Source organism: Schistocerca cancellata, chromosome 1, assembly GCF_023864275.1.
Source record: "Schistocerca cancellata isolate TAMUIC-IGC-003103 chromosome 1, iqSchCanc2.1, whole genome shotgun sequence".
Lineage (NCBI taxonomy): Eukaryota > Metazoa > Arthropoda > Insecta > Orthoptera > Acrididae > Schistocerca > Schistocerca cancellata.
This window is the reverse complement of record NC_064626.1, coordinates 395,288,532-395,312,701: the sequence shown is the minus strand read 5'-3', so window position 1 is coordinate 395,312,701 and position 24,170 is coordinate 395,288,532.

Genomic DNA, 24,170 nt, shown 5'->3' with positions numbered 1-24,170 from the left:
GCCTAGAACTGCTCGGCCAGTCCGGCCTGCTGTTGGTCCACCTCTGGACCTTATGCGTGTAGTTATTCGGTTTGGCATTGATTGATGGAGTTGGTGGATGTCCTCCTCAGGGATATCGTGGTAAATTGTCTGCAACTGGCGCGTTAGACTGTCAGAATCTCGAGCTGGTTGGAGGGTCCTGTCCATAATGCTCCAAATGTTCTCAGTTCGGGAGAGATCCGGTGCCCTTGCTGGCCACGGTAGGGTTTTAGGGTTTGGCAACCACTAAGAAAAGCAGTAGAAACTCTCAGCCTGCGGGGGCGGGCATTATCTTGTTGTAACGTAAGCCCACAATTGCTTGTCATGAAGGGCAACAAAACGGGACGTAGAATATCGTCGACATAATGCTGTGCTGTCACGGATGACGGCAAAAGAGGTACTGCTATGAAAATAAGTATGAGTCCAGGACCTCAATCCAGGTTGTCGATTAGTATAGACAGCGACAGTCAGGTTGGTATCCCACCACCATTCGGGTTTCTCCAGATACATCTTTGCTGGTCTTCAGGACGCTAGTCGAAGTGGGGCTCATCCAGTCAATGAGATTCCAGGCCCAAGACGTATCTGGAGACGCCCTGGAAAGCGGTGGAATAGCAACCTGCCACCCCACCGAGCCCGACAGTAGAGCACGACAACCAGGAGTGATGGTCTGGAGTAGAGGTTCTTTCCATAGCAGGACCCATTTGGTTGTCATCGGCGGCACCCCTACAGCACAGCGGTAACGTCGACGATATTGTACGTCCCGTTTTGTTGCCATTCAAGACTAATTACCCTAGGCTAGACCGCCTGGCTAGCCGCGCGATCTAACGCGCTGCTTCCCGAACGGGAAGGCGTGCCGGTCCCCAGCACGAATCCGCCTGGACGATTTGTGTCTAGATCTGGTTTGTCGGCCAGCCTGTGCATGGTTTTTAAGGCGGTTTTCCATCTACCTCGGCGAATGTGGGCTGGTTTCCCTTATTCCGCCTCAGTTTCATTGTGTCGGCGACTGCTGCACAAACACCGTTTCCACGTAAGCATACACCATAATTATTCTACCATGCAAACATTTGCGATTACACTCGTCTGGTATGACACTTTCTCTGGGGTGGAGGGCCTCTGGGGGTCGAACCGCACAATAACGATGGCTCTGAGCACTATGGGACTCAACTGCTGTGGTCATAAGTCCCCTAGAACTTAGAACTACTTAAACCTAACTAACCTAAGGACATCACACACATCCATGCCCGAGGCAGGATTCGAACCTGCGACCGTAGCGGTCGTCCGGTTCCCGACTGTAGCGCCTTTAACCGCTAGGCCACTACGGCCGGCTGCACAATAACGATGGGTTCGGTGTGGGGCCGCGGTTGGGTGGATGGACTGCTGTGGCATCTTGTGGGGTTGTGACCCACTGAGGGCTACGGCGGGACGAAGCCTTTCCATCGTTTCTTGGTGCCCGGTTTAACACATAAATACACCCTAGGCTTATATTTGAGCAATAGTCTACTGCTTGGCTTTGTGCTTACTAACCGTATCTTGGGCAGTAAGGTCGCCGCATCTCCCTCCAATTCAGAACGTTACGAGCATTGTGGACACAGCCCTCCATCCAGCTGGGGATTTTGACAATCTAACAGGCCAGTTGGACAGAATTTACCACGATACCCTGAGGAGGACATCCAGCAACTCTATCAATCAATGCCAATCAATAACTCACCCAGTTTTTCAATACCTGTATTTTTTGTGCTTGTATGTTTACATCACATCTACCGATTTCCGTCCTATTCGGACAATTCCTTCGTGGTCTGTGTGTGTTTCTTTTTTTGTGTATTACAGTAGATAGTCATTTGCTGGTATTTTTCAAATACACTCCTGGAAATTGAAATAAGAACACCGTGAATTCATTGTCCCAGGAAGGGGAAACTTTATTGACACATTCCTGGGGTCAGATAAATCACATGATCACACTGACAGAACCACAGGCACATAGACACAGGCAACAGAGCATGCACAATGTCGGCACTAGTACAGTGTATATCCACCTTTCGCAGCAATGCAGGCTGCTATTCTCCCATGGAGACGATCGTAGAGATGCTGGATGTAGTCCTGTGGAACGGCTTGCCATGCCATTTCCACCTGTCGCCTCAGTTGGACCAGCGTTCGTGCTGGACGTGCAGACCGCGTGAGACGACGCTTCATCCAGTCCCAAACATGCTCAATGGGGGACAGATCCGGAGATCTTGCTGGCCAGGGTAGTTGACTTACACCTTCTAGAGCACGTTGGGTGGCACGGGATACATGCGGACGTGCATTGTCCTGTTGGAACAACAAGTTCCCTTGCCGGTCTAGGAATGGTAGAACGATGGGTTCGATGACGGTTTAGATGTACCGTGCACTATTCAGTGTCCCCTAGACGATCACCAGTGGTGTACGGCCAGTGTAGGAGATCGCTCCCCACACCATGATGCCGGGTGTTGGCCCTGTGTGCCTCGGTCGTATGCAGTCCTGATTGTGGCGCTCACCTGCACGGCGCCAAACACGCATACGACCATCATTGGCACCAAGGCAGAAGCGACTCTCATCGCTGAAGACGACACGTCTCCATTCGTCCCTCCATTCACGACTGTCGCGACACCGCTGGAGGCGGGCTGCACGATATTGGGGCGTGAGCGGAAGACGGCCTAACGGTGTGCGGGACCGTAGCCCAGCTTCATGGAGACGGTTGCGAATGGTCCTCGCCGATACCCCAGGAGCAACAGTGTCCCTAATTTGCTGGGAAGTGGCGGTGCGGTCCCCTACGGCACTGCGTAGGATCCTACGGTCTTGGCGTGCATCCGTGCGTCGCTGCGGTCCGGTCCCAGGTCGACGGGCACGTGCACCTTCCGCCGACCACTGACGACAACATCGATGTACTGTGGAGACCTCACGCCCCACGTGTTGAGCAATTCGGCGGTACGTCCACCCGGCCTCCCGCATGCCCACTATACGCCCTCGCTCAAAGTCCGTCAACTGCACATACGGTTCACGTCCACGCTGTCGCGGCATGCTACCAGTGTTAAAGACTGCGATGGAGCTCCGTATGCCACGGCAAACTGGCTGACACTGACGGCGGCGGTGCACAAATGCTGCGCAGCTAGCGCCATTCGACGGCCAACACCGCGGTTCCTGGTGTGTCCGCTGTGCCGTGCGTGTGATGCTTGTACAGCCCTCTCGCAGTGTCAGGAGCAAGTATGGTGGGTCTGACACACCGGTGTCAATGTGTTCTTTTTTCCATTTCCAGGGGTGTATCTACAACTAACGTCTCAGTTACACAACTTCATATATTATTCGTTGAGTTTTTTAATGGTGACACAGTAAAGAGGGTATCTTTAGAAATAACCGTAGTTATGATTTTCGTAAACAAGTAGTTTAAGAACTTTTGGGAGACAACATCATTACTTCATACGGCAAAATGTTAGAGAGCTTGTAGCTTTTGTTTTGGAGAGGACATAATGTACATCTGCCATTTCTGTGCTATAATTTTATATACCCTTGTATTTGAAAGGCACCTTCTCTACCAGCTGTCTTTGTAAGTGAAAAAAGAAAGGGTATTCGCACTAATTTCAGAATTGTGAGATCACATGCTATCGACTACGACAGTAAAGGGACAGGTAGAAAAAAGGTTAATATTCTAAAACATCACAATTAATCAACTTACTTATACCAGTGATAGAAAAATCTTTTGTATATTGAATGTGAAAATCCAACCAGACTCCCCTATCACTCCGGCTAAGACGTGACTACTTTCCTTATGTTGATGTTCGTAAGTTGTGCTTAACAAACTTCACTTGTTTACTTAAGGGTATGCAAGATTTCATATAAGATACCACGCGGTAACGACTGTGTCGGAGCCTTACCTATCTGAATCTCCCGCTACACTGCCACGCTTGACGTGTGCTTTGCAGCAAATCTGTTACGGGTATTCCTCCATTATCAGTTCACTGTTGAAAACGTGTGTGCAAAGATAACCAACTCGATAGGCCCATTTTATCTTAAATAGTGGCCTCTCTTTACAAATGTGATGATATTCGTGGCGGTTAATTATTCAGCAATACGTCTCTTAGATATTCATCGAAAATCAATCTTAATAACGAGAAAATTTGCTGTCTATTCTTAGTTTCTCTGTACCTAATGATCAGAATCTTGTCGAGTGAGGCGATGTCTTCTTTGAAAAGGACACGACGTTTTCATTTTCCATTAGGTCCTAGCCGAGGATCTTATGCTCGTACTCTAATGAACTCATCATCGACGAGACCTAATTGTTTTTCTTCTTTTCAAACGATCGTGATGTTTATGGATGATGGTCTTCACCCGAATCAACGCTGGGAATGCAACTTCCTAACAAGGAACCATACCACAATTAGCCGTCACCAGTTTAGAGAAACACGAGTGGCCATAAGAGGATTAAAATGCCTCCCTATCCGAATGCGAGCTCAGTATCTTAACCCTTTGTGTACCAGTGCCTTTCGCATGAAGCCACCAATGCTGCTGCAAAACAAAGACGTCTAGTGGTAATTTGATGTAGTTTGAGAATGTAGTCCATTGCACTAGACGCTTACGGCGATGAAAGCGATAAAAGAAGGCGTTTATTATTTTGTCTTTTTTTTAATAGCGATCGTACTGAGAAGATAATTAATAGTAAAAGTAAGTACATCTAAAATTGTTCTAACTTAAATTTGAGTTGTACTAAGGAAGTTACTAGTGTTTTCGAAATGAAACAAGTGGAAAAGTATGTACCTTTGGTATAAATTTATTAAATTTTAAACCCATTTTTGCTTGTTATTGTTGTGTCGATTACTGTGGGAGTCAGTACAGACACAACCAAGGAAGGAGAGAAGTTACGACGGACGGTTGCAGGAATTCAAAATGATGTGTACTTAAAACTGTCAAATTAACAGAACACTTTATTTCTAAAAAGGAAAGAAACATAACTTCCTGTGCCTGGTAATACAATTACTTTTCTCTGTTACTACTCGCAGAACACTGGCTAAGTATCACCTTCCTATTACTCACAAGGGAATCTCCCCATCGCACCCCGCCCCTCCTCCCTCATATTTCGTGGTAGGAAGGCCTAGAGGACAGCCTCTCAAAAACTGAACACACCATGAAAACAGGAAGAAGGTGTACTGGACTGCGGAGAAAAAAGCAAATAGAAACAGTCAACGGTCCACGAAGTACAATACAGATCAGGCGGGCAAAGAAATGCCATCGTAGTTAAGTGGTAACAGTGTTGCACTGCCAAACAGGCGGTCATATTCATACCTCCTCGTGCCGATTTCTTCTTCTTCTTCTTCTTCTTCTTCTTCTTCTTTATAATTCAAATTTGTGTCTGTGTCGTGGTGTAACTTCCGTTTGCAACAGCGATGTGTATGATACGGACCTATGATGATAATTGATTCTGCACAACTACTCTATTAGCAGCCGAAAGTAAGTGGCTTTCGAATGGGAACCGCAAATGTTTGATGACAAGGCGACAAGTCAAACGAATCCTCCACCGGAAAACACATCTGTTGTGTGACACACGGAATTAGTGACAGTATATGTCTCATATGAAAGGAATCTCTTATCGACACACCTGCCGTCACTAACAATAACCTATACCTTTCATGAATCACTTACCTCACAAAAATCTTCGTTACTCAAACTACGGCAATACAGCATGCGCCAATACTGCCAGCTGAATAAAAGATTCTAACTACTGAAGGCACTAACTACTGATAGGCATAGTTAGCAAATGAAAGATTTTGATAGAGAACAAACAATGTATTTACCTTAATAATGTTCAAAAGTCATCATATATGTATGAGTTCATGATATACAATATTACAAATTTACTCTTTCTGATGGACACACGTCCAGATCGTCAGCTCTAAAAATTCTGCCATCTCTCTTCCCACATCCACCACTGCTGGCGGCTCACCTCCAACTGCGCAACGCTACGCGCTATTCACATCCAACTGCCCAACACTACAATTCCAACAATGCAAACTAGCCACAGACTGCACACTGCACAGTCAGTGATTTTCATACAGAGCGCTACGTGACGTTACCAGCATAAATACCGAAACAGTCTTCTTACAATGTGAATGTGACTACTCCCAAGTAAATGTTGGAAACATAATAGTTTATCACATAAGCTGCAACAAATGGACGCAGCAGTTTCACAATCGCACAGTTTCTCTGTGTTCTATCAAAAGTTATGTTTTTAACATTTTTGAAGTTGCGTTTCGTAATTTGGAAGTCTTGACTCCTGAATTCCTTTGTTGTAGCATAGTTCACGCCAGTTTATTTGCCGTTTTCATTTCTGTGAGACGTCTATGTGGTATCTTGGCCTGCCCTCACTGTTTATCACATTTACTTTTGACCGTAACGTATTCTTACCACATACTGTATAAGCAATGTGTAGTATGACAACTCAAAGACTACAGAAAGAGAACAAACATTTCAGTGACCGGACGGACAGTTCATAATGTTGTGGAAAAAAAAAATGGTACGAGGGAGTTTTGAACACTGTTCGCACCTTTTGAACTCCAACACCATAATTACCATTTGGCCAAGACGCCGTTGCTGGTTGAAAATGGTTCAAATGGCTCTGGGCACTATGGGACTTAACAGCTGAGGCCATCAGTTCCCTAGAACTTAGAACTACTTAAACCTAACTAAGGACAGCACAGAGACCCATGCCCGAGGCAGGATTCGAACCTGCGACCGTAGCGGTCTCACGGTTCCAGACTGATGCGCCTAGAAACGCTCGGCCACGTCGGCCAGCTCGCCGTCGCTGTTTCAGGTTGCTCTTTATTGACCTTCTTGTTCTTCGACCGTTCATTGTTTCCGTATTGCTTTTATTCACAGTTCAGTACACCTTCTTCCTTTTTTCATGCTTTATCTGTGTTCATTTTTTGACGTGCTATCTACTTGGCCGGCCGGCGATGGACGGCTGGTTAAGTCGGCGTTGCCAGGGGGCGCTGAACTCTGTCTTCTTGGAGGTGCGGCGCTGCCTCCTGTTTCCACTGTCAGCGCACTCTAGATGCCGTTTCGCGGCGCTGAGCTGATCGGTGAGCAGTCGTTACTTTAGTACTGCACAGTCATTTAGGACTACAATTCGCTTCAGGCACTATGAGTTCATGGAAGCTTCGCGATAGGGGATTGTCTCTAGGAAAAACGCGAAATTGCTTTCAAATGTATCTCGTGACAAGGTGGGTGGTTGAAAACGGTATGTCTCTGTGATTCCAGAGTGAAACCATAAATTTAAAACAATTGTTTGTCTAAGTTTTGCCACTTCCTTCTTGTATTCATTGTGTACTATTATAACAAAGATAAATTTTGCGAAAAGTTTTAAAATTGTGTTCCAAAGTGAAGCTATCTTAAAATAACTGATAGTTTACTATTTGCCAATTTTTTCTTGTACCCCTTGCTTGTTATGGCAGTAAACGGTAAATTTTGCGAAACATTTTATAATTAATTTATTTATATTGTTGGGTCACCTTGCTCGGTTAATTCAGTTAAACAGTTAATTCTACTTTCTTTTCTTTTTTTGAAATATATCTTTTAATATCACTATAAACAAAATATGTAACCTATGAAGTACACAAAGTATTTGCTTCAGAAATTTTGTACACTACTGGCAATTAAAATGGCTACACCAAGAAGAAATGCTGATGTTAAACGGATATTCATTGAACAAATATATTACATTAGAACTGACATGTGATTTCATTTTAGCGCAGTTTGGGTGCATAGATCCTGAGAAATCAGTACCCAGAAAAACCACCTCCGGCGTAATAACGGCCTTGATACGCCTGGGCATTGAGTCAAACAGAGCTTGGATGGCGTGTACAGGTACAGTTAGTTGAGCATGCAGCTTCAACAAGATACCACAGTTCATCAAGAGTAGTGACTGGCGTATTGTGACGAGCCAGTTGCTCGGCCACCATGGCCACACGTTTTCAATTGGTGAGAGATCTGGAGAATGTGCTGGCCAGGGCAGCAGTCGAACATTTTCTATATCCAGAAAGGCCCGTACAGGAACTTCAACATGCGGTCGTGCATTATCCTGCTGAAATTTAGGGTTTCACAGGGATCGAATGAAGGGTAGAGCCGCGGGTCGTAATACATCTGAAATGTAACGTACACTGTTCAAAGTGCCGTCAATGCGAATAAGAGGTGACCGAGACGTGTAACCAATGGCACCCCATACCATCACGCCGGCTGATACGCCAGTATGGCGATGACGAATACACACTTCCAATGTGCGTTCACCGCGATGTCGCCAAACACGGATGCGACCATCACGATGCTGTAAACAGAACCTGGATTCATCCGAAAAAATGTGGTTTTGCCATTCGTGCACCCAGGTTCGTCGTTGAGTACACCATCGCAGGCGCTCCTCTCTGTGATGGAGCGTCAAAGGGTAACCGCAGCCGCGGTCTCCGAGCTGATAGTCCATGCTGCTGCAAACGTCGTCGAACTATTCGTGCAGATGGTTGTTGTCTTGCAAACGTCCCCATGTGTTGACTAAGGAATCGAGACGTGGCTGCACGATCCGTTACAGCCATGCGGATAACATGCCTGTCATCTCGACTGCTAGTGATACGAGGCTGTTGGGATTCAGTATGGCGTTGCGTATTACTCTCCTGAACCCACCGATTCCATATTCTGCTAACAGTCATTGGATCTCGACCAACGCGAGCAGCAATGTCGCGATACGATAAACCGCAATGGCGATAGGCTAAAATCCGACCTTTATCAAAGTCGGAAACGTGATGGTACGCAATTCTCCTCCTTACACGAGGCATCACAACAACGTTTCACCAGGCAACGCCGGTCAACTGCTGTTTGAATGTGAGAAATCGGGTGGAAACTTTCCTTATGTCAGCACGTTGTAGGTGTTGCCACTGGCGCCAACCTTGTGTGAATACTCTGAAAAGCTAATCATTTGCATATCACAGCATCTTCTTCGTGTCGGTTAAAGTTCGCGTCTGCAACACATCTTTGTGGTGTAGCAATTTTAATGGCCAGTAGTGTATGTTAAGCGAATTTTACCCACATTTAATGGCGAACTCTATGACTGCTCTTTTATTGGGTGACGAATAAGAGCCATTCTTTAAAATCTTATTCGGATAACTTACACTGTGAAATACTAGATAAACCTAAGGTCAACTGGGACGCTCTGTATATCAGCTAGAATCGTAGACGGACTCGCAACAAACTGAACGGAGTAGTCTATGTTACAGGTTTACAAGCGGCGTCATTTCGAGTAAAACACTCGAGCTTTCAATAGCTATCTTTGTAATGTTCATCAGGAGTCGAAGCCTGATTTCAACTCCTGACCACGATGGTGGAGACAGCTATACAAAGCTCGTGTGTTTTACTTGAAATGACACGGCTTGTAAACCTAGAGGATTTTATTGAACCATGGCACCGAGAAAGACTCAGAGGACAGTCAGTCTATTTCCTGATATATGACATTCCACGCATTTTGCGAAGAGTTCATAGCTGTTTGAGACTGGCAAATGGTAACTGTTTTTCTTCGCAACTATAATTGAGCCGGTGCGGCTCACATGTTGCGGTCGATTTTATATCTTTGGTGTTGTCCTATCTTCACAGTCTTGCCTCCTTGGTTTTGAAATCGACGAGCGAAGCAGTGAGGAGCGAGCGCTTGGACGGTGAGCAGAGAGCGTGTTTGTGGCAGCGATCGTGTAAACGAAGTACCGAGTTGGCGGCCACTGAGTGTCGGTGAAATATCGTTGTTATACAACAGAAATGAAATCCAAATTGACAGTGGAGCGTACCAAACAAAACTGGATTCCATCAACAGGACAACATGTCCAAAAAGGTGCACCATATCGCACTCCGGCAAGAAAAGTAACGAAAGTCACAAAACGGAAATTTTTGTTTCATATCGCTGAGGAAGCTTGTGAAGTGTCCCAACGTGTACGAAAAATGTCATCTCTGTCTCGCAGGTCGTCCACTTCAGAGCAGTTGCATCAGTGTTGTAAGCTACTACATGTTTCGCCACGGCAAGAAAAGTGTCAGTTCCCGTTGCCACTAGCGGGTTTGTAAGAGGCCATTCAAGAAAAGGAGCACATTCTGAATTATGACACTTTTGATGCACAATGCAAATTGAATGTAATTGTTAATATGAAATCCATGCGTGTCTGACTGTTTTGACGATTACAACTGTGGTAAATACACATGACCTCGGTTCCGATAGTTCCGGACCTGTACAGAAAACTGGGATAGTGATAAACATAAACATCATTTCCGCCCTTTTTATTGCTCATGAAAGCCACACATTGAATGTTGTACCACCATATAGCGAGACCTTCAGAGGTGGTGATCCAGACTGCTGTACACACCGGTACCTCTAATACCCAGTACCACGTCTTCCTGCATTGATGCGTGCCTGTATTCGTCGTGGCATGCTATCCACACGTTCATCAAGGCACTGTCGGTCCACATTGTCCCACTTTTCAACGGCGATTCGGCATAGATCCCTCAGAGGAGTTGGTGGATCACGTCGTCCATAAACAACACTTTTCAACTATTCCATAGGGTTCATGTCTGGAGAACATGCTGGCCAGTCTAGTTGAGCGATGTCGTTATCCTGAAGGGAGTCATTCACAAGATGTGCACCATGGGGGCGCGAATTGTGGTCCATGAAGACGAACGCTTCGCCAATATGCTGCCGATATGGTTGCACTATCGGTCGGAGGATGCCATTCACGTATCGTACAACCGCTACGGCGCCTTCCATTACCACCAGTGGCGTAGGTCGGCCCCACATAATGCCACCACAAAACAACAGGGAACCTCCACCTTTCTGTACTCGCTGGGCAGTGTGTCTAAGGTGTTCAGTCTGACCGGGTTGCTCCAAACACATCTCCGATGATTGTCTGGTTGAAGGCATATGTGACACTCATCGGTGAAGAGAAAATAATGCCAATCCTAAGCGGTCCATTCGGCACGTTGTTGGCCCCATCTGTACCGCGCTGCATGGTGTCTTGGTTGCGAAGTTAGACCTCGCCATGGATGTCGGGAGTGAATTTGCTCATCATGCAGCCTATTGCGCACAGAATGAGTCGTAACACGATGTCTGTGGCTGCGCGAAAAGCATTATTCAACATGGTGGCGTTGCTGTCAGTGTTCCTCTGGGCCACAATCCGCAGGTAGCGCTCATCCACTGCAGTAATGGCCCTAGAGCGGCCCGAGCGGGGCATGTTATCGACAGTTCCTGTCTCTCAGTATCTCCTCCATGTCCGAACAACATAGGTTTGGTTCACTCCGAGACGCCTGGACACTTCCCTTGCTGAGAGCCCTTCCTGTCACAAAGTAACAATGCGGACGCGACCGAGCCGCGGTATTGACTGTCTGGGCATAGTTGAACTACAGAAACACGAGCTGTGTACCCCCTTCCTGGTGGAATGACTGGAACTGATCGGCTGTCAGACCCCCTTCGTCTAATAGACGCTGCTCATGCATGGTTGTTTACATCTTCGGGCGGGTTTAGTGACGTCTCTGAACAGTGAAAGGGATTGTGTCGGTGATACAATATCCACAGTCAACGTCTATCATCAGGAGCTCTGGGAACCGGGTTGATGCAAAACTTTTTTTGATGTATGTATTATGAAATTTCGTATGAAAAAAGGTGTCTATTTATACTATAATGAAAGTTCATATTGAATTCCTTTTCTCAGTAATAATTACTCCTATTTTATGTAAGCCCCTTTATGACTATGTTTTCGTCAGCTGTGTTCCTTATATTATAGCTAATTGATGCTCCTTATTAAACTGTATTAATTTTTATGAATAATAATTTTGCATCTTATATTTTTCTAATAAACCATTTGAACTTGTTTTTTGTTATTTTTTTATTCTAAAGCAGGTGCTAATTTTGCCTGATGGGGATTCAAATCTCGTATGTTACAGTAAGTAAATATTACTTGGGACGGGGCAGTGGTAAAAGTATTACATGGGCGATCTTAATAAAACAAAATAGAAAAGGAAGAAAAGTGACACAACTCGAAGAACTAATTAACAATTACCTGTTAACACCTCACATTTAGCGAGGAGAGAACTACTTTCCGTATTTCTGTTGTATGGAAGGTAATGCAATTTACTTGCAAAAATACTTATTTTACATTGAAAGGAAGCCTATGCTACTTCAGTGTAAGTCTTACAGATTTCTTTAAGTCGGTATTTCTCTAGTATTATGTTTCGTGAACAGTGTCACTGTTCTTACCGGGGTGCAATATGTCCTTCAACGTAAACAGTCAGAAAAAAAGCACGGAGAAACCACGGTACGTTTCCCAGTCTAGTTCGCTTTTAATAATAGTAATAATAATAAAATTTGAGCATTTCCTATTCATTCATACAAGAGTAGTAAGTCAGCCGATAAAAACTGTAATACGATCTGCTGTTTGACGTAGGTAACTTTTTAATTTCCGTACGAGTCCCCACCCAACGCAGGCGACGCGTAACATCCTGAAAGGAAGGGGCAGAGCAGAATGGAAGGGAGACGGAGGACGCCCGAGACGAAAGTAGCGTTATTTCAGGGCCCAACTATTCATCAAAGACGGGGCTAGGGCGCTTTCCGCAGTCTCGCGGGCCGAGTTCCCCGGCCTAAACACAGGGCGAGCTGCGAGCGGAGCGCCTGCGTCCAGTAATGGGACGGGACAGGCCGTCCGGGGAGACTCCCCAACTACCTGTGCCGTCTCGTAATGTTTGTAATCAGCCGGCCAGCGCAGCGCCGCGCTCTTTTGTTCTGCGCGCAGGGCTGCGGGTGGGGCGGGGAATCCCCCGAGCGAGCGCATGCGGCTCGGGGCTGCAGCGGAGCGCAGCGGAATTTTAAATGAAAGGAAGCAAAAAGGAACGCGGCCGGGAGGGGGCGCGAGGCGGAAGGAAAAGCACGGCCACAGGGAAAGAGCATGCTCGGCGGTGCGCGGAATGCCATATGTGGCGGCTCCTAGGGGCTGCGGCAAGAGGGGGCTCAATTGTGGTAATATGAAACCGATCACCGGGGCGTCCCCGCCGTCGGCGTCGTCCTACACCGAAGGCGTATGTGGGCTGAAACTATTCTATAACGTAACGTTCGCAGGTTACGGAGATTTCACCTAGACAAGAATGGACCCAAAGTTTTGTATTACATGCAGTAAGAAACACTGTTTAGGAAATCACTCCTTGTCACAAAAGACTATTTATATGAATCGCATCACAAAAACATATTTTTTTGTAAAAAATCAATGCATTTTTTAGTTCCAGCTGTACAGTTTCTATTTTTTACAATATGATTAGTTTTTATCTCCCTGGATCTTCTCAAGACGCAAATTAAGTAAAACTAGGTATGTGCTTTGATTTTACAAAAAAAGTAAAGTAGAACTCAACTGTTGATTTTAGCTATGCAGCTGCGTCAGCAATCCGTCATGTCTGTATCTACATGTAGAATACTCTGAAGATTAAGTAATGGAAGGGAGACGGAGGACGCCCGAGACGAAAGTAGCGTTATTTCAGGGCCCAACTATTCATCAAAGACGTGGCTAGGGCGCTTTCCGCAGTCTCGCGGGCCGAGTTCCCCGGCCTAAACACAGGGCGAGCTGCGAGCGGAGCGCCTGCGTCCAGTCGCACTAAAAGGGCGATCGAAACTATCTTAAAAAAAAAAAAAAATTGCAGCTGGGACTGAAAGCTAAATGACACATTTAAAAAACATACAATTGCTGAATTCCCTAGGGGCGAATATATCGGCTACAGTGAGAGACTATTTGCCATCTCTTTTCTTTTTGGGCCATGTGTTTTCTGACTGGTTTGATGCAGCCCGCTACGAATTCCTCTTCCGTGCCAACCTCTTTATCCCATCCATGTAACTGGCAACCTACATCCTCAATTATTTGCTGTATGTATTCTAAGCTCTGTCTTCCTCTGCGGTTTTTGCCCTCTACAGCTTTTTCAAGTACCTTTGAAGTTATTCCCCGATGTTTTAACAGATGTCCTATCACCTTGTTCCTTCTCCTTGTCAGTGTTTTCCACATATTCCTTTCCTCTCTGATTCTGGGCTGAACCTTTTCATTCCTTACCTTATCAGTCGACATAACTTTCAACATTCGGCTGTAGCACCACTTCGCAAATGCTTCGATTCTCTTCTGTTCCAGTCCATTTGAAACGTTATAACAGAAGCACCTGAAAAAACGACAGAAACTGAATGAGAGTATGGCATTATTGACCGGGAGGCAACATTCAAGGAAGTTCGGCCGCCGAGTGCAAGTCTTATTTCAGTCGACGCACCATTGGGCGACTTACGTGTTGGTGATGAGGATGAAATGATGACGAGGACAACACAACACTCAGTCCACGAGCGGAGAAAATCCCCAACCCGGCGGGAATCGCACCCGGACCCACTGCATGGGAGACAAGCACGTAACCACTCAGCTTTTTTTTTAAATCTCATTTTGTTCGTTTCATCTGCTCGGTGCGGACGTCGTAAAACACCAGTTTCAGTTCGTCGTCGATCCCTTAACTCAGTTTTTTTTCTTACAGAGGGCAGCTAACTAACCCTCTGACCGAACACGCTGAGTTACCGTGCCGGTGGCTAAGCAGGCGAACGTTATAAAACCAAGTTACAAGGAAAGAGGACTTAATGTATTTTTGAAAATACGCAGTAGTCAAGCAGATGAAGTATGAGAGCCATCTACTAAGCTTTACAGAAATTACTATTACGTAAAGGACAGAATAATACAGAAAATGTATACAAACAGCTGTACAATCCAAATAATATCTACATGAAGGTACTGTACTAGTACACATCGGTGAGATTCGAAGAAAATGGTGTTTCGAAACTAGAGGCAGAAAAATATAGTAAAAATTAGTGTAATCAAAATTATGCGAGTAGTGGATTAAAACCACTAAAAGCATTTTTGTTACGTAACTGTAACGGCTCACTGAGGTTGAGGCCATCGTTCTTAGAAGTATGCTTGAAAATTACCAGCTCTTCGAGAACGTCCCGTCTACAACCTTCCTTTTCCCCAGGTAAAATGGAAATTTCTTCAACTCTTTTTAGTTTATGACCGGAAATTAACAGATGATCATCAAAAGTGGCTTTATGTATATTAGTGCCTCTTTTGCCAAATAACTGTTATTTGTACCTGGCACTAAAAGATCTCCCAGTTTGTCGTACATAGTAAAAGGGACACATAACACAAGCGATTTTATACACTGCTGAATTGTGTATCGGAGCAACCATGGACTTCAGATTGTGAATAAAAATGTTATGCAAATTAGTGGAGAAGGTAACTGTGAATCTGTAATTTTTAATAAGAAGACGACGAATTTTGTAAGAAATAGGGCCTAGAAATGGAATCGGAGAGAACACTTTTGTGTTTTGTATTTTTTTATTGGAATAGGGATGCACTGAACTACCGGACACGATTTGTTTTAGGTGCTATCGAAAAATACCGAAAGAAACTCTATCGTTGTCAACAGCAACACTTAGCTCTAAGTAATTAAGCTGACGATCGTTATTTTCTAATTCACAAGTGAATCTGATTTGTTCATGAAAAGTACTGAAAATTTCAAGCAGATTCTGAATTCCTTCCAGGGAACCACTGTATATGATCAAAATGTCGTCCACGTATCGAGCACATGACAAGATACACAGACAAGTAGCAGAAAAATTGCTGAAGAATCTCTCTTCTAGCGAATTGATGAAAATATCGGCGAAGATGCCTACCAGTGGGTTACCCATTGGCAGGCCGTCAGGCTGATGGTATAGTTTGCCATTGAAAACAGGATAATTGTATTGAACTGTTATTCTTACTGAATCGCGCGACCGTTACGGACGCAGGTTCGAATCCTGCCTCGGACATAGATGTGTGTGATGTCCTTAGGTTAGTTAGGTTTAAGTAGTTCTGAGTTCTAGGGGGCTGATGACCACAGCTGTAAGTCCCATAGTGCTCAGAGCCATTTGAACCATTTGTTATTCTTAACAAACGAATAAGACCAGTGGAATGCTCGTCAGAAACATCTTTTTTAAAAGCACGTAGGATTTATTTTCGATGTCAATGGTTGTTTGAAGAGATGTTTTAGTATAAAGGTTCGTAATATCTAATGAAAACAATTTAGTATCTTGATCACACTGCAGATCTTGATTTCAGTGACTAGATTTTGGCTGTTGACCACAGAATAATTATTTCGAAAAACAAAGGATTTTTTATGTTATCGTGAGGAAATCTTGCTAACTAATGATATCCACTGTTCATACTGTTCACAATCGGATGTATCGGGTGGTGACTTATGTACTTTAAATTGACAGCGCAATTTTGGTCCCTGTGGATTCATATTGATAAGCCGTTTTTCATGAAATGGTTTAAGAAAATGGCGAGTCTAAATTATTTCTCTGGGATGAGTTAGAAAGTGGGCTTCGCTCCAGATCCCAGCGTCCTACATCACTGCCTTCTGTAGTCTTGAAGAAAAATTGGCTGCCATTCTTCAGACATCTTGGTGAAAGCGTCCGCAGCAGAATTCAAGCCGTCGTAATCCCAAAGTATGGGCAGATCCCTTGTTAATGTCCACTACTAGGTGTTCAGTTTTGATCGGATAGTGTATAAGCCCCGGCACGGAAGTCGCCCAATGTGGTGTCGACTGAAATAAAACTTGCACTCGGCGGCCGAACTTCCCCAGATGGGGCCTCCCGACCAACAATGCCATACGCTCATTTCATTTTCCAGTGTATAAGCGAATAAAGGAACTCATCATATGTAATGCGGCTCTAGGAAGAAGCTTCTTCGAGCGCAGAAAATCCGTAGCACCAACAGTCTTTTTTTTCTTTCTTAATTATGACAGCAAAGAGGGTAGACAGGAAGATAAGATCCCTCCGATAACGTCATTAGAGGCGGAGAACATGTTCGGTTGGGGAAGGATGACAAAGAAATCGGCGGTATGCTTTAAGAGGAACCATGACGGCATTCATCTTAAAGGCCGCCCGGAGTGGCCGAGCGGTTCTAGGCGCTACAGTCTGGAACCGCGTGACTGCTACGGTCGCAGGTTCGAATCCTGCCTCGGGCATGGGTGTGTGTGATGTCCTTAGGTTAGTTAGGTTTAAGTAGTTCTAAGTTCTAGGGGACCGATGACCTCAGAAGTTAAGTCCCATAGTGCTCAGAGCCATTCATCTTATCGGGTATGGACAACAACGGTGCCAATAGCTTGATCATGACGGAACACTAATGGTATCTCAACAGCGCACAGCACCTGTCCCTCGACTTGTATCCCCCTTAGTAGGCGTCACTGCAACGCCAGTTTTATCTGTCTAGTGAACATTATTTCCAACATGACGTGGCTCTAAACTCAGTAAACTTTCAAGTCAACAACTCTGATCGTGGAAAACGGGGCTCTTACTATCCTAAATTCCAGCGGCACGTGTCATAGTATTTCGCTGGCCAACACCTACGGCCAACGGGTCCCGTCAAGGTCGCTGACATAGCGCCGGTGGCTGTCCGGGAGTTCCATCAGGAAAAGCGGCGCAGAAGGCCATTACAGCCTCACGGGCTCGTAAACGGACGATGATATGCTTGCTGCTGGTCATTCCGTTAGAGTGGCTGTTGACACGCAGACAACGGCTGGAACTAGAGCCAGAATTAGGTAAACGAGGCAGAAACGTCCGTATCAACGAAATTCCTGCGTCCAGCGTGCGTTCCGCTAGAAGACTGACAAATAAATGTGTTCTCTCCTAGAATACGTTTCATTCTGCTCCATAAAAACAGGAAAAAACATTCTATCAGGCAACATTAGTGCTTTCTATGAGTAAGAACTTTCATTAATTTAAGTAGCTGGTGCCCCACAGCTTGCAGATGTTACAGGAAATCTTTTTGTATCACCCCCAGTCGCGGATTCAGTGGGAGGGAGCGAGGTATCTTTGATGTCATTATTCACTCCCCGACCTAAAGAAAGCAAAGCCACTATACTAATTACTGATGCAAACAAATTTTTATCATTGTGTTACACCATTCCACAGATTTTATTGTTATTAAAATTGTAGCATCTGTGGCACATTGAATGTGGAGGTTACGGCGAATAATATTGGGGGGCGGGGGGGGGGGAGGTGGAGGGAGAAGAGAGGGTCTGGAAGGACTTTGTGAAAATTCTGTGGCCCTCCGAAACTCATCCCTGGATCCGCATCTGACCACAATCAATTGAGATGAATACTCTTATTATTGCTATTTGTCGAAAACCGACATTTGAGACCCAGGCTGTATACAAATTACAAGTTGATTCTTGGAGAGAAGAAGACAGAAACCAGTGAAAGTCATTGGTGGTAAATAAATGTCGTGTGACTAGTGCCTCCCGTCGGGTAGACGGTTCGCCGAGTGCAAGTCTTTCGATCTGACGCCACTTTGGCGACTTGCGCGTCGATGTGGACGAAATGATGATGATTAGGACAACACAACACCCAGTCTCTGAGCGGAGAAAGTCTCCGACCCAGCCGGGAATCGAACCCGGGCCCTTAGAATTGACATTCTGTCACGCTGACCACTCAGCTACCGGGGGCTGACGTCAATGGTGGTATTCATTTACTATTTATATCCTCAGAAGATAGTTCACGTGTAAATTACATACTTTGATATTTACATTAGTTGTCGGTTTCTTCCCTTGTGGCGGAAGTTTCCTAAGGCAGTGCCGCACAACAAAAACAATAACAGAAACGAGCATCCTTGGATAGCAGTACCACCCCAAGAATCTATCGCCCCAAGGAACGAAGACTAATGTAAGTAACCACCAACATAGATCTACACGCGAACAGCTGTGTGAATTTGAACCTGTCGGTTCGAAATCAGTAACGGCAGTATTTGCGTAAATAAATAGCAGTGTTAACGGCAGCTGGTTGGTATTTTCTTCTTTGCAAGAATCAGCTTCTAGTTTATCAATGATACCGTTTTCTCTTATTACTACTTACCAAGAGACACAAGAAGATTTCCTTTACAGTTTATACTGTCCCATTCCATTATGCATAAAGTCAAAAAACACGAACTGGATGACAGAATTCAATACATAAAGTTTAATCACTGTTCAAAGCATAAAGATACTGTGTGTCAGCCGGCCGGTGTGACCGTGCGGTTCTAGGCGCTTCAGTCTGGAACCGCATGACCGCTACGGTCGCAGGTTCGAATCCTGCCTCGGGCATGGATGTGTGTGATGTCCTTAGGTTGGTTAAGTTTAAGTAGTTCTAAGTTCTAAGGGACTGATGACCACAGATGTTAAGTCCCATAGTACTCAGAGCCATTTGAACCATTTGAACTGGGTGTGAATAACATATAGTTCAAAGCACCTAACCTCTGGCCATCTACAAAGTGTTGGAACAACAGCAGAAAACCACGATGGAAAACATTATTAAGCCTCATGATGAAAAGTGTGTTAGAAGATGTAACTCATCTGTAAAGGAGAATGTCCCGTACAACCCTAGCGCGATCCTTACTTGAGTACTTCTCGAATGTTTAGGAAGCCCACCCAGTCGGATTAAAGCAAGACATCGGAGGTGTTCAGAGGCACGTTGCTACATTCCATCAACTCGCGTGATTCAAGGTGATGCTTCGTGAACGCAAATGGAGACTACCTTAAAGGAAGACGACGCTCTATTCGGAAACCATTATTGAGAAAATCTGGAGAACGGCTGGCTGCTGAGATGGCAACGTATCTTTCGCGTGAGGGTGGCGAGGGTTATTTTGAGTCATCCGTCTTCTCACGCTTTTGATGCGGCCGCCGCGAATTAGTCTCCTGTGCCAACCTCTTCGTCCAAGGGTAGCGAAATTACAACCTTCGTTTGTTTTCAAAGCTGATGTAAGATTTATCTTAACGTGAACTAGCCGTCTGAAGATGAACCTGTCGGTTCGAAACAGGCAACGACGCCGTTTAAATAAAAAAACAGCGTTGTAAAAAGCAGCAACTTATTGCTGTAATCTCCTACGTAAGAGTCAACCTATATTTCACGCAGTTTTGCTAGTCAATTAGCGCTGACAATTCTACACAAACGCCAGTTTACGTTAAGATAAATTTCACATTAGCTATCGCTTTTTGTTTTCAAAGCTATGTAAAATTTATCTTAACGTGAACTAGCCGTCTGAAGATGAACCTGTCGGTTTGAAGCCAGTAAGGCGCTATTTAAATTAATAAATAAACAGAATTGTAAAAAGTGGATGGTTGCTGTTATCTTCTTTGTAAGAGTCAACCAATGTGTTGTACATACACAGCGACGGGCTCAGAATGTCAACTTTCGACAAAATAGCACTGCGAGAACTAACGTCAGAAGTCAATGTGGGTCGAACAACCGCCGTATCCGTTAGGACAGTACGAAGAAATTTGGCATTAATGGTTTATGGCAGCAGACGACCGACGCGAGTGTCTTTGCTAACAGAACATCACCTGCAGCGACTCTCCTGGACTCACCGAGCGAGGTGGCGCAGTGGCTAGCACACTGGACTCGCCTTCGAGAGGACGACGGTTCAGTCCCGAGTCCGGCCATCCTGATTTAGGTTTTCCGTAATTTCCCTAATTCGCTCCAGGCGGATACCGGGATGGTTCCTTTGAAAGGGCACGGCCGACTTCCTTCCTCTTCGTTCCCTAATCCGATGGGACCGATGACCTCGCTGTCTGGTCTCCTCCTCCCGAAAACAACCCAACAACTTCTCCTGGACTCGTTACAATATCGTTTGGACACTACACAACTGGAAAACCGTGGCTTAGTCTGATAAGTCCAGATTTTAGTTGGTAATAGTTGATTGTATGGTTCGAGTATGCTGATGATGGCTCCATAATGGTGTGGACTACGGCCTCTGGTCCAACGGAACCGATCATTGACTGGAAATTGTTATGTTCGGCTACTTGGAGACCATTTGCAGCCATTCATAGACTTCATGATCCTAAACAACGGTGGAATTTAAATGGACGACAATCCGTCATATCATCCGGCCACAATCGTTTGCGATTCGTTTGAAGAACATTCTGGACAATTCTAGTGACTGATTTGGCCACCCAGATCGCTCGGAAATTTGTAGGACACGATCAAGAGGTCAATTCGTGCATAAAATCCTACACTGCGCAACACTTTCGAAATTTGAACGGCTATAGAGGCAGCATGGCTCAATATTTCAGCAGGAGATTTTCAAAGATTTGTTGAGTCCATGCCACGTCGATTGGTGCACTACGCCGGGGGAAAGTAAATGCGACGCGGTATTTCAAAATGGTTCAAATGGCTCTAAGGACTATGGGACTTAAGTTCTGAGGTTATCAGTCCCCTAGACTTAGAGCTACTTAAACCTAACTAACCTAAGGACATCACACACATCCATGCCCGAGGCAGGACTCGCACCTGCGACCGTAGCAGCTGCGCGGTTCCGGACTGAAGCGCCTAGCACCGCTCGGCCACAGCGGCCGGCGACGCGGTATTAAGAGGTATCTCATGACTTTTGTCACCTCAGTGTAAACTGTACCAGTCAGTATCTGGCAGAAACGTGCTAGCCCCAATCGAAATATGACAGCTACGAGGAAGTAGTTTCCCACTCATTTCCTCGGTATAGACTGGAGAAAAACCAGCCGTGGGTATCGGCGGTGCCGCCTTAAAAGTTGATGCTACGAAAGTGTAAAGCGCAGCGGTGAAGTGCAGACAGACGCGTAAGCCGGGGTACGCGGCTGAATAATGAAACCCCTAATGGAAGGGGCGCCGGCAAACAGTGTCCCGTTTCCGGCGCGGGGCGGCTGTTCGCGTTTGTCCGGCGGCGGCTCGCGCAGGGCTGTTGTTCTCATTACGGGCTAATGGGCGCGGGCCTCGGGATTCAATTAGCGAGTATCACTCACGCCGATCGACGGCACGAAGCGCGCGCCCCCGCCGGCCGCCCACGCTCGTGACGCGTCTGTCGGCGCCGACCTGACCGTGCGGCAGCGGCGGCGGCGGCGGCGGCGGCGGCGGCGGCCGCATTACAATGGCCACTTATCGCGAGCGTCCGCCCTGACAGCCGGCGCCAGAGCACTATAAGCGGGAGAGAGAGCCTCCACAATGACTGCCGATAAGTGCGCGTAGAGTACTATGCCCCTATTGTCATCCCGTTTGGGGCCATTCAGGGTGGAAGTAATTTCCGCATCCTGCAGCTACATATAGGGACCGGGCAAAAATGTGGAAACACCGCGAGAAACACATGCTTGCACGCAAGTGCAGATGACAGCCAAGCCTGAAGGTTGCGCCGTTGTATTTGACCACGAACTGCACCTGTTGGGATGTCCTCAGTACGTTGTGAGTGTGTGGTGCTATTCTGTCATTCTGCGCTACGGATTAATCTGAGATGTACCCTTTACCCTGTAGCTCCTGCAAGATGCAATTTCCACCGCCACACTACTACAGAAGTCAGGCAGACGCTCCTAACGTTCTAAAGAGAAGAAACTTTCAGCAATAAATATCTTCTGGAGTCGTCCGCTGTAAGGAAATGACAAAAAAATTCACAAAATTTCTTACGTAACTAGTGGGATATTTGGGTACTGGAGTAGTGCTAGTTGTAAGAAAAACATGAAACTAACGAAAATTATTATTTTATTTTGCAAAAATTCTGAGAAACCACAATGGCACTTTAATTATGAACTGAACACGATTGTTATTGACTTGGCAGAATGGCTGAGAGCTGCGCCTACCCAACTTGAATAATTATCTGTTAGAATTTTGCTCGGTACAGTCGAGGCTGTCACGTGTGAAATGCAGTGAAGTGTACTGTTGTGGAGGAAATATGGGGCTCGCAAGAGCTGTAGCGCACAATACCGTAAGCTGCGATGACTGCTGTCTGCACCGCTCGCTGCTGACAAATAAGATAACTCTCGTTCTATCTGGATTGACCTTCTCTAATCAAACTCTCCCTACGCCTTGATGAAGTCAAGGACTCCTTTTCGCCCCTAGTCTAACTATTGGCGTGGTACACCGGTCAGATAACCAGTCCACCGCAATGCCACTCAAAAATTCGCTCGCAGGCGTGTAACTATAACTCTGTCCGTTCACACCGCACAATAAGTGTGGCGGCCAACACAGTGAACAACGCTTAATCGCAAGGACTCAGTATAGAGTCGCACTCCGATTCGCTCTCGACAGAGGTGCTCTCCCAGTGAGGTACTGAGGACAGACTTGTTCCTCGCTCTTTGAGTACACGTACGAGCGCGCACGCTCTCGTTACGTGTTCTCGCTCCAAGAGCAACAACAGAACGGCCCCTCTGTATGCGAGACGTGAAGGGATATATCTTTCGGTCTCTTCCATTACTCATTCAGCTCAAGGCGTCAGAAATATCGTCTGCCAATCAGCATTGGTCTTCTAAAACGAGAGAATGACGTTTCGTTTAAGGCGACCAATCCGGAAATCTGTAGCATCGGCGTTTGGCGTTTGCTTTCTCCCTGTGAAAATCTCTGAAACTGCATGCTCTGTTTGTAAAGAATGCATAGGCTGGGCGCTGCCACACAATGTAGCGGAATTTGCTTTTAAGCTGAACACGTGGTCGTTCCCCCTTTCACTCGGGCACACGCTGTCCGCTCCACGGGCAGTCACCGGCCGACGTACACTCCTGGAAATTGAAATAAGAACACCGTGAATTCATTGTCCCAGGAAGGGGAAACTTTATTGACACATTCCTGGGGTCAGATACATCACATGATCACACTGACAGAACCACAGGCACATAGACACAGGCAACAAAGCATGCACAATGTCGGCACTAGTACAGTGTATATCCACCTTTCGCAGCAATGCAGGCTGCTATTCTCCCATGGAGACGATCGTAGAGATGCTGGATGTAGTCCTGTGGAACGGCTTGACATGCCATTTCCACCTGGCGCCTCAGTTGGACCAGCGTTTGTGCTGGACGTGCAGACCGCGTGAGACGACGCTTCATCCAGTCCCAAACATGCTCAATGGGGGACAGATCCGGAGATCTTGCTGGCCAGGGTAGTTGACTTACACCTTCTAGAGCACGTTGGTTGGCACGGGATACATGCGGACGTGCATTGTCCTGTTGGAACAGCAAGTTCCCTTGCCGGTCTAGGAATGGTAAAACGATCGGTTCGATGACGGTTTGGATGTACCGTGCACTATTCAGTGTCCCCTCGACGATCACCAGTG